This window comes from Zalophus californianus, chromosome 2, assembly GCF_009762305.2.
Source record: "Zalophus californianus isolate mZalCal1 chromosome 2, mZalCal1.pri.v2, whole genome shotgun sequence".
In the NCBI taxonomy this organism is placed as follows: domain Eukaryota; kingdom Metazoa; phylum Chordata; class Mammalia; order Carnivora; family Otariidae; genus Zalophus; species Zalophus californianus.
The window spans coordinates 172,607,887-172,620,749 of NC_045596.1; positions in this window are offsets into that span (position 1 = coordinate 172,607,887).

Consider the following 12,863-nt stretch of genomic DNA (forward strand, 5'->3'; position numbering starts at 1 on the left):
CCATTTAGTTATCTGATACCTATTGTTTTGTTATAAGGTAGGCATTGTGCTGGGCACCTTAGCCGGTGTGAATCAGACATGGGAGAGAAGTATGAAGGGTTCTGGGTAGGGCTTTGTGATATCAGGATGGTATTAAAGCCAGGGACTGAGGAATGCTCAAATTGTACTATCTCTCCCCTCCATGGGATTTCTGATGGAGTTTTGCACAGAGTCCCTAACAGCATAATGGGAATCACACAACCTTTTTATACTAGCTGTGCAAACCCAACTAAATCCAGTGTAGTGATCTCTGGCAAAAGCCTTTCAATTTTGCAATTCTCAATCTTGGGAGGAGCCTGTTCAGTGTGCCCAGACCATGAGAGAGGGAGAGAGGTGACCAGGTCTGGAGGTCCTGCCCCTTGTAAGTAATAAGTTTACTTATTCACTGAAAATCAAAAAAGAAGAAAAGAGGACAAGCCTGCTCAGGACTTCTCCTGGGAGACAAGCCCCATTTTGCTCTTCATATTTACTGATGCAAGAATATGAGTGCAACACATGGGAGCCCACTTTCAAGTCACAGTAACCTCTCTGGTTAATGAAATATGGTCCATCAATATGGGGGCTTAACCCATTAAATTAGTGACCCTGGTGGTAGGTATTATTAAGGAGAAGGGCACGAGGCAGAGGTGTGGGGAGGAGGAGTGACCCTTCGTGATTTTTATCTTCTCAACTCATTGGGCTTAACAGCCAAGCTGTAGCTGTATCCCTAAGGGGTGTGACCAGTCATGATCCACAGAAACCTCCTTTCACCTTCCTGAGGCTTCTTCCCAAATATCTATCCTTGCTCCTTTGGGTCCCCCTAGATCCACTGACATGAGCTGTTGAGCTCTCTGAAACTTCTGAAATGAATGAGTTGCACACTGATTAATGCCTCCAAGGGTGTTTTGAGCATTAGGTCAAACTTTTATTCCCTATTTTATTTCTCATGCAAACCATGGCCACGTCATCCAACCTGGCTCACCCAGAGAAGGTTATACAGCCAGCCCAAATAAGCCATTATGGATACTTGGAATTTTACTATCACAAACTCCTTAATTAAAAAAAAACCCTGATTGAATAGGTAATCAAAGAAACTTAAAGACCATCAGAGTAGGTAGGGGGTGATATTAAGGGTTTTGAGGCAGGGGCAATATCTTTTTGCAGGAGCCTTTGGAATCAGCCTAACATAACTTGCTTCTTATAGAGTAAACATGACTATGGGCACTCATCTAGTGGGTCACACAGGAAAAAAAAAATGCTAGTTTTATTTAAAAATGTCCTTGATGAAGCAATAAAAATGACTAATTTTATTAAACCTTGATCTTTGAGTCCATGTATTTTTAATATTCTGTGTGACAAAATGGGGAGTATACATGTCACTTCTATATACCAAAGCCCAGTAGGAATCACAAGGAAAAGCACTTGTGTGATTTTTGAGCTGTGAGCTGATCTAGCAGCTTTTCAATGTAATACCATTTTTACTCAAAAGAGCATCTAGCAAACTACAGATATCCAGACTTGGGTTTTTGTCAGTCATCCTCATGAAAACAAAGTGAGCCTGTCACTTTAAGAAAAGTAACAGAAGTTGTTGCCCATGATTACATTTCAGCTTTCAAGTGAAAGGTAGGGTTTTGGAAAACTAATTTCCACCACTTTAAGCATCAGAAACTGTCCTGATGCAATTGGTGGTGATATTAACAAATGCTGCTCTTGACATTGAATGAAAACAGAGATGATTATGTGTAAGAGTGTTTCTAGTTTATTAGTTTGTTTTTATAATTCTAAGAAAGGAAAAGAGGGTATCAAATACCAGAGAGAGAACAATTTTTTTAAAAATTAAAAAAAATTTTTTTAGTTGAAGACCCCCATTAGTGAAAATGGAACTTCCATTGGGAGATTTTTAAAAATTACTGATTACCTCCTTGAAAATTGGGGTAAGATAAAAGGCAATGAGAACTTTCACTGAGGGAAAAGAAGCCTTTGTTTTTAAATTGGGAAACAGGAAAAAATGGATTAAGGAACAAGAAAAGTATTTTAAAAATATATCAAAATGATCATTATTTGGGTGACTCAGAATGTCAGGCTGCCTGGAATTTATTAATGTACTTAATACATTTTTATTGAGCACTTACTATGTGCCAGGAATTATCCTGAGCCATGGGATCCAGCAGTGAGTGGAACTGACAAAATCCCTGCTACCATTGACATTCTGATTCTAGGAGGGGAATGAGAATGGAAATGCATTAGCAGAATTTAAACCACAGCCTGGAAGCTTTATTTCTTTATTTTATAAGAGCCCCATGGGATGGAATTTACCTCCTGACTCCCTACCACCACAGTTGAAACATGAGATGGAATATAAATGGGTTCTATCGATAGAGTGTATTAAACATGCTATATTGACAAGATGTGTTAAAAGTACTATGAGTTCAAATTTAAAATTAGTTGGCAAGTCTAGAAGTAAATCCTTTCTCTATTCTTTTCATTCTTTACTCCATTGTTTTAATTCTTGTTCCTCAGAAGAGGAGGCATTTCTTCTGTCAACATTGGGTGATTTCTGGCAAGAATAAGAACTGTGACTGGGGATTGGCAATAAAGATGGCGGGCCCACTGGGCAAGCCGCTCTGCTCTGTCTCAACTGCATCTGTTCACGTTAAGTCCAGGGGCTGGGGCCAGTCAGCATTAACTTACTCACAGCGCCTGGAAAAGTTTCATCTTACAAGCTGTATTCAGTCATCCTGTGTATTGTTCACACACCATTAATAAGAAGACTCATTTCACCACTGAAATAATATTATCTGCTAGTCTGAGAGAATGCAAGTCACTTCGATGAGCATCTTTAAGGAGTGAAGTATAATCACAGATCTCTTCTATTTCCTGTTTTCATGGTCTAAGATCCCAGCCTCAGTGTGAAGTCTGCCTGGAGGTGATGGAGCAGGAACAATGAAAAGGAAACCTGTGATGTCCTCTCCATATTTGTTTGTTGATTTTTGCTGTAGCCCTAGGGATGCCATTGAAAATACATTTTGGTCATCTTTATTCAGAAAGATGATGCTGCTCCCTGTGCCTTTCAGCAACATATGCTGCATATGTTTCCTGGAAAGACTGACAATAGGTTGATGGCCTTATGATTTATTGTCCAAACTGCAACACTTTTGAGAGTGAAAGGGGGAGCTATTAATTAAACCAGGACAATCGACCTAAACTGGGTTGTGTGGTCATCCTTGTCATAGGGAATGCAGGTGGCAACAGGGCATTTGAGCATCAGTCTGTTCCAAAACAGTCTTTGAGCATGGGGTGCTCGGATGAGGAAAATGTTACTAATATTTTTTTTAATTTTAATTAACATATAATGTATTATTTGTTTCAGGGGTATAGGTCTGTGATTCGTCAGTCTTACACAATTCACAGCGCTCACCATAGCACATACCCTCCCCAACATCCATCCCCCAGCCACCCCATCCCTCCCACCCCCCTGTACTCCAGCAACCCTCAGTTTGTTTCCTGAGATTAAGAGTCTCTTATGGTTTATCTCCCTCTCTGGTTTCTTCTTGTTTCATTTTTCTCTCTCTTACCCTATGATCCTCTGCCTTGTTTCTCAAATTCCACACATCAGTGAGATCATACGATAATTGTCTTTCTCTGATTGACTTATTTTCTTAGCATAATATCGTCTACTTCCATCCATGTTGTTGCAAATGGCAAGATTTCTTTTTTGATGGCTGCATAATATTCCATTGTATATATATTTATACAATGGAATAGTATGTGTATATATATGCATATATATATGCATATATATACACCATATCTACTTTATCCATTGGTTACTAGTATTTTTTAAGGATAGGCACTCCTGGATACTGTCCTGTGTAATGGCACTTAGTTGTTACAATAACCATTTGAGATAGATCGTTTTCTCTCCTGCTTTTATAATATAAAATACAATAAAACTCTGTTTAACCAGGGTGGGGTGACATTTTCAACATGTTTAAATTGACAGAAGCCATTATTTAAGCTTTGCCAATAGCTTCTTGAGTGGTAGAGATCTCTGTGTCTCCTGGGTAGAGAAGATCTCTGCTCCAGCAAGAACCTTTTGATCAATTGGTTTATATGCAGCAAGGTTAAGGCAATTGGGTCTCTTTTGTTCTGGAGGAAGGAAGGAGTTTTTTGTGCTTGGAAAAGGTAGCACTTTCAAATACCTTAGTTATGGAAAAATAAAAAAACAATTATAGGAAGAAGTGGAAATTTGAGTAGAATAGGTGCTGTGGACTCTCGAAAATCACTGAGATTTGGGGACTCTCCCTCCTCATCTTACAGAACTTGTTTTCCCACACATCTTATTTTGACAAAATTTTAGAACTGTAGAAGAGTGGTAAGGATAATATAATTAACACTTGACATTTCTTCAATTAGATTCACCAGTTCATATATTTTGCCACATTTGCTTTACCTCCTTTTCTTTTATTTATTTATTTATTTATCAATTAGAAAGAAACTTGTGAAATAGAAGTTATCCAAACTGGTAAGGAAGAAGGAAAATTTCACTATTTGCAGATGCCATGAAAACCTTGAAGTCTCCACCAAAATAACTACTAGAATTGATAAATGAATTCAGTAGTCACAGGATACAAAACCAATGTGTAGAAATCTGTTGCGTTCTGGGACACCTGGGTGGCTCAGTCGCTAAGCATCAGCCTTCGGCTCAGGTCATGATCCCAGGGTCCTGGGATCGAGCCCCACATTGGGCTCCCTGCTCAGCAGGAAGCCTGCTTCTCCCTCTCCCACTCCCCCTGCTTGTGTTCCCTCTCTTGCTGTGTCTCTCTCTGTCAAATAAATAAATAAAAATAAAATCTTGAAAAAAAAGAAATCTGTTGCATTCTTATATACTAATAATGAAGCAGTAGAAAGAGTATAATCCTAAGTAGAAAGTAGGAAAAAAAAAAAGGGAAACAATCCCATTTACAATTTCACCAAAAATAAGATACCTAGGAATGCAGCTTGTAATCCAAAAAGGTGAAATACCTGTACTCTGAAAACTATACAACACTGATGAAAGAAATTAAAGATGGCACAAAAAAATGGAAAGAAATTCCATGCTCGTGGATTGGAAGAACAAATATTATTAAAGTGTCTATACTACCCAAAGCAATCTACAGATTTAATGCAATCCCTATCAAAATACCAACAGCATTTTTCATAGAAGTAGAACTAAGAATCCTAAAATTTATATGGAACTACAAAAGACCCTGAATAGCCAAAGCAGTTTTGAAGAAGAGAAGCAAAGCCATAGGCATCATAATTCCAGACGTCGAGTTATATTACAAAGTTGTAGTAATCAAAACAGTATGGTGCTGGCACAAAAATAGACACATAAATCAATGGAACAAAATAGAAACCTGGAAATAAACCCACAAATATATGGCCCATTAATCTTTGACAAAGCAGGAAAGAATATCCAATGGGAAAAAGATAGTCTCTTCAGGAAATGGTGTTGGGAAAACTAGTCAGCTACATGCACAAGTATAAAACTGGACTACTTTCTTACACCATACACAAAAATAAATTCAAAATGAATTAAAGACCTAAACATGAAACCTTAAAACAATAGAAACCCTAGAAGAGAGCACAGGCAGTAAGGTCTCTGACATCAAGCATAGCAATATATTTCTAGATAAGTCTCCTGAGGCAAAGGAAACAAAAGCAAAAGTAAACTATTGGCACTACATCAAAATAAAAAGCTTCTGCATAGCAAAAGAAACAAAACTAAAAGGCAACCTACAGAATGGGAGGAGATATTTGCAAGTGATATATCTGATAAAGGGTTAGTATCCAAAGTATACAAAGAACTTGTAAAACTCAATACCCCAAAAATACATAATCCAATTAAAAAATGGGCAGAAGACATGAACAGACATTTCTCCAAAGAAGACATCCAGATGTCCAACAGACCCATGAAAAGATGCTCAACATCACTCATCATCAAGGGAATGCAAATCAAAACTACAATGAGATATGAACTCACACCTGTCAGAATGGCTAAAATCAACAACACAAGAAACAAGTGTTGGTGAGGATGTGGAGAAAGGGGAACCCTCTTGCACTATTGGTGGGAATGCAAACTGGTGTAGCCACTCTGGAAAATAGTATGGAGGTTTGTCAAAAAATTAAAAAGAGAACTACCCTATGATCCAGTGATCGAGCTACAGGGTAATTACCCCCAAAATACAAAAACACTAATTCAAAGGGATACATGCACAACAATGTTCATAGCAGCATTATTTACAACAACCAAACTATGGAGGTAGCCCAAGTGTGTATCGATAGATGGACAGATAAAGAAAATGCAGGATATATGTAGATGTACACACACAATGGAATATTATTCAGCTATAAAAAAATGAAATCTTGCCATTTGCAATGAATGGATGGAGCTAGAGAGTATAATTCTAAGTGAAATAAATCAGTTAGAGAAAGACAAATACCATATGATTCCACTCATTTCAAAGGAGCAAAGGGGGAAAGAGAGAGAGAGAGAAGCCAAGAAACAGACTCTTAACTACTGAGAACAAACTGATGGTTACCAGAGGGGAGGTGGGGGGGGTGAGATGGTAAAATAGGTGTTGGGGATTAAGGAATGCACCTGTGATGAGCACCGGCTGATGTATGGAATTATTGAATCACCATTTTGTATACCTGAAACTATTATTACACTGTATGTTAACTATACTGGAATTAAAATAAATTAAAAAAAAGAAAGTAAGTTGCAAACGTTTCCCCTCCCATCTTCTATGAAGGACATTCTAAATAACCACAATCACAGAATCAAATCCAAGATATCAAACACTGATACAATATTATTTAATACATAGTCCATATTCACTCTTTCCCAACTGCACAAATGATGAGTTATTACAGCTGTTTCTTTTTTCTGTTCAATCCAAGATCCAATTGAGAATCACATATTGCCTTTATTTCTTATATATCTTTTTTTAAAGATTTTATTTATTTATTTGACAGAGAGAGATAGTGAAAGCAGGAACACAAGCAGGGGGAGTGGGAGAGGGAGAAGCAGGCTTCCCGCCGAGCAGGGAGCCCGATGCGGGGCTCGATCCCAGGACCCTGGGATCATGACCTGAGCCGAAGGCAGACGCTTAACGACTGAGCCACCCAGGCGCCCCTCACATGCCCTCTTTCTTCTATATCTTTAATCTCTTTTAATTTAGAAGAGTTGTCTTGTTTTACCCTGTTTTGTTTTGCTTTGCTTTTGGTCTTTTGTGACGCTGACGTTTTTGAAGAGTCAGGACCATCTGTCTTGTAGAATATTCCATAATCTGGATTTATCTGATTGCTTTCTCATGATTAGATTCACGGACCCCTTCTCTTGAAGTTCAACATCATTAGAACATCTCTGATGCACTGAAGAGACCCTAACTAAGGCCCCTACCAGAGTAGACACCAACACCTCCCTCCCCAAGTAGAGATTCACTATATGAGAAAAGGGAATCTGGATCAGTGCTCAGTCCTGACAACCAGGTCTGGAAGATGGTTAGTGTTTTGTAGTGAGGTGTGTGTGTGTGTGTGTGTGTGTGTGTGTGTGTGTGTGTGTGTGATGAATATCTGAGATTGAGAGAATGAAGAAAGGAAGTGGAGGAGGGGGAAGAAAGCTAACAAGCTATTTAAAGAGAAAAATATATATGGTAGCAAAAGCAGTCATGGGGAAGAGAATGGAAATCTTACAGTGTACAAATTAATTTTTCCAGTTTTTTCTCTTTAAGACAATTGTAAATAACAACAACTCCTTGGGCTAATAGGTCCTTAAAGTTCTTAGATTTATTAGGATAATTAGAAAGGGAGATAAAACCCTTTTTGAGATAGGAAAGATGGAAGCTCACATTTAAAATATATGTGATTTTATTTTATTACCTAAGTGAGTGAAGCGGGACATATCATTATATACATAGCTTATCCAATGCCATATAACTGATAAATGACAGAACCAAATTTCAAACCCCAGATTGTTGTGTTTACTCATGTTCTTTCTGCCATATTCCATTTTCTCTGATGGGATCTCTCATCGGATGGATAGGTTGTTGAGATTCTTTGCAGTACACTGGAAAAAAATAAAATGTCTTTCCCACTGGTATGGAAACATCCAGTTCTACCCTGATAGACATTAAAATAAATATGAAATTCTTTATTAGTGAAAGGGAGTCTGTGTCCACATTTACAAGTCCATCTCTCTCTCTTTTTTTAAAGATTTATTTATTTATTTGGGAGAGAGACAGTGTGTGCGTGCATGCAGCAGGGAGGGTCAGAGGGAGAGGGAGAGAGAATCTCAAGCAGACTCCCCACTGAACACGGAGCCCAAGCCCTACGCGGGGCTTGATTCCATGACCCTGAGATCAGGACCTGAGCTGAAATCAAGAATTGGTCGCTTAACCAACTGAGCCACCCAGGTGCCCCACAAGTCAATCTATGTCTTCTTCAGAAACTTTCATGTGACTTTGGAATTATAAATAGTTTGGTTTGAGTGTATTAAACACTTGGGAAAGCCCATGTGTTCACCTTAAAAGACACTCCCACCTCTGGGAAGGCCTAGATTTGGTGGCATCTCACCCGACTCCTTTGCAGGATGCTCTGTACTTCTGTACACACAAATCCTTCTGCTTCCACATTGTGAGAGCTGATAGACTGAAGCCCACAAAGGACTGTGAAGTGATAATGATGTATTCGTGCAAACAACAGAAACTCAGATGAAAATAATGTTGGGGCTTTTGAAAATGACACTACAGCAAACCATGATCACAGTTATGGACAAACAGTTTTAATGTTCAAAGAAAGGAGCATAATGTGTCACATGCTCAAAGAAAGGAGCATAATGTGTCACACACAAATTATGTGACACATAATTTTCTGTGTCCTATCTGTTAACCCCCCTTCTTCCTCCAAGGCCCAGATCTAAGACATGAAGGTACCGCTCATCAAGTCTGGGATTCTTTCTGGTTTGATACTTATCCAAAATGTCCTCTGTTTTTTGCAGCTAAGAGGATAATGTAGCTCCCCCGTATTCATATACTGCCCTGTCTTTTGAAGAAGCCACACCCCCAGATAAACTTTGTAATAAGAGGCTTTTACATTTTCAAAATGTGAGAGAGATTGGCAGTGATAAGGGACAGAGGGGTATGGGCCACGAAGTGACAAATGCACTTTGCAAGGAGATGTGAAACAGTGTTAGGCTGGCGAGGCCAGGCTGTCTGGCGAGGCTGATGCGCACGGCCCTAGTTCTAGAGAAAAGACTTGCTGTGTGTTTCTTGACAGAGGCCAATATCTCAGTTTTAGTTTCAGGAAATCCCAAAACAGGAAACAAGATGTTGCAAGCTTTGGGCTTTGGGGACAGACTCATGAGAGAGATACATTTCAACAACCTAAAAATTGCTCGGTGACTTTCTTGGCTTGTGAGGACATGTAGCCCAGCCAAGGTGAAGCCACCCTTCCTCCCTCCGTCTGCAGCTGGCTCAGGTGCCTACGGTCTTCATCTACACAGCAACATTCCTCAGCTCTATGCCGGACCTCCCCTCACGTCACACAATCCCTTAGCAAACGAAGGGTCATCCGTGAAGGGCATGGAAAACAAGGAGAAAACAACTCCCAATCTGTGTGGAATAGAAAGAATCTGTTTTGGCAGGAATGGGAGGGGGGCTGGTGTGGAGCTCAGGGTGCAAACAGTCTGATCTCAGCGTTGGCAGCCTCTGAAATGACCTTGGAAAAGACCTTGTGTCAACTCAGTCTGAACCTCCAGACAAAATATGTGAGTTCAGCCAAACGTTTGAATGTTTCTGACAGTTGCCTGTTTGCCATCATAGAGGGACGGTCTTCACTGCTCTGGGCTTTGATGGGACTCAGAAAAGCTGCTGTGAAGGGGCGCCTGGGTGGCTCAGTTTGTTAAGCATCTGTGTTAGGGGCTCAGGTCATGATCCAGGGTCCTGGGATCAAGTCCCCCGTTGGGCTCCCTGCTCAGCAGAGCGTCTGCTTCTCCTTCCCCCTCTGCTCCTCCCCCTGGCTGTGCTGTCTCTCTCTCTCTCAAATAAATCAAATCTTAAAAAAAAAAAAAAGCTGTTGTGAATGGAGCCCTCCCCACCCCCAATCCCTCCTTTCCCAACACCCCACAGATTATGGGGGAACATTGGACATTGCAGATATACTGAGCTATTGTATGACTCACATATCACCTAGAATACAGTGGAGCTGGATTTAGATGAATGTGGAGATGACTAGAGAGTGACTCTAGAGACTTCGAACCTGAATGCGTCCACCAGGATTTACAAATCTTTTAAAATGCTGTTCTCCTCATGTGTGCGTGCTGCTTCCCAATTAAGCAGAGAACTCAGTGTCAGGCTGTGGGCAACTTCCCCCATGTTTACATGTGTCACGCGTTTCTTCAGGGCACTGCCCAGTGGGATCATTGATTAATCTGAGGTAGTCATTAATTGTTTGGTGTCTGGGATATGGAAGGATTGGACGGTCTCAGGGCAAATATAATTTGAGAATAGCCAGGGGTGAGTGACAGCTTTGCTCTTCTCTCATCTCCCACTGACTCCAGACATTCAAAATGAGCTTGGCAATTATCTAAGAAAGAAAAGAGTGACATGTGGTTTTTCCCAATGGGGGATTTCATTGTCCATTTGGGTCCCTTTGTTTACTGCATCTCAAAGAAACCATGACAACCATATTTGTCTCTATTTCTTTTCCCCTAGATGCTTCTGGTTCCATCTGTTTGATATTCACCAATGAAGTCAACTTTCCATCTCTTTTTTTTTTTATTATACATGGAAGTACACTTATGTGAGTTCATTTTATCTTGAAGTAAAAGAAAATAAAAGTGGAAAGGTGGTGCTTGACTTGATAAATTGTGAAGTACCTTCTCCACACTCCTCTTTCTTAATTTTCACTGGCATGTGACAGGTTCATTTATTTGACTTGCCAGAAAATGCTAGTGCAATGTGCTGAGATGGGCCATTCCAGGAAAACAAAGCAAAACCCCCCCTCCCCCGCTCTGTAAGTGTATAGCTGTGTGATCAAAAATGCCTCCTCTCTTTTAGTCATAGTGGCGTGCAGCCACATCTAAACTTCTCCCTTTCTACTAACAAAATCTCAGGCAGTGGCGGCCAGGAACACCTCTCTCCTTCCTCAGAAAGCGTTTTTGTCTTCTTTTTTAAGGCTTTTACAAGCTTGTAGGGTCAGGTGGCTCTTTGATGGGTGTGAAACACGGAAAGCAGTAACTAAGGGAAAGAAAAACAGGGACCGACTTGAATGGGACACCAAGGGGGCTTCTTTTGTGCTGTAGGGCGACCTTTAACAACTGTAGAAGTTCCTCCTTTTATAATCGAGTATTCCAGGACAGAGCCATCCCTGGCTCGGGACTCCTGGCTGTGTCTAGCTTTGCCTTTGCTATGAACTACCTTTGTGACCTTGAGCGAAGCATTTCACCTCAATATGAACTCCAGTTCCTTCATATGTAAAGTGAAGTAGTACTGCATGACATATAAACCTCCAAAGAGCCTTTAAATGATACTAGTCTGATTCATGGCTAAACTGTAACACTGGCTAACAATTTTGCTAGTTTTCCTCTCATCCTCGTTATATACAATTCTAGCCTTGGCCCTCTTCATTTTTTAAATTTTTTTTGAAGATTTTATTTATTTATTTGACATAGAGGGAGGGAGAGAGAGCAGCAGAGGGAGAGGGGAGAAGCCAACTCCGTGCTGAGCAGGGAGCCCGATGCGGGGCTCGATCCCGGGACCCTGGGATCATGACCTGAGCTGAAGGCAGACGCTTAACCGGCTGAGCCACCCAGGTGCTCCCCTCAGCCCTCTTCAAATCTCACTCTACAGCCTCTTTCATCTATCCTGTCCACTTCACATTTACAACCATCGTGAATATACTTATGGCTCAAAACATTAAAAAGATTTTATACTACATTATAATTATATAAAATACAGTGCACCCATTTCAAGTTCAATGAGTTATTTTCAATATATATGTAGCTGAGTATCCACCACCACAATCAAGATACAGAACATTCATACCACCTTAATAAATCCCTAGTTCTCCTTTGCATTCAGTCCTCCCCCATTCTTGGCCCTACCACATCACTAATCTGCTTTTGACACCAGACTTTTTTTTTTCCTCCTTAAATCTGTGCTTCTAATCATGATCAAATATGCATGTTCAGCTCCCACTGGGAAATGTGACTTAGATGCATTACAGGGCCCTTGACCTTTACAAAATGGAAATCAAGATTTTTCCCCATAAATTTGTCTAATCACCAAAATTGTACATCTGAGAGTCAGCGATGTTCCTTCCTTGGCTTCTCTTTCTGATTTAACCCATCCCACTTAAATAATCTACTCCCTTAATGTATTCACATCTATCCTTTCCTTCTGTCACTGTTTCCGGTGAAGACCTCACCAACCACAGTCTAGTCCCACCAAGTTCAGAAGCCTCATGGATCTCTCTAAGGTCATGCCCTGCACCCTTCTACCACCCAGCTCAGATGACCTTTCCATAACCTTTCACCAACAGAGAGAAAGGTTATATGGTGTGAACTTTATATTCCACTCACTTCAGGGCCTTTCTCTCAATAAAATCTTTCTCTTGTAAATCAGATACTCCCTAACTTAATATCCTTTAATAGCCACTCATCCCATTTGGGATAAAGATTCTGGTATATGCATGGAGCAGTGGGTGTTATACAAAAACAATAAATCATGGAACACTACATCAAAAACTAATGATGTACTGTATGGTGACTAACATAACATAATAAAATTAAATTAAATTAA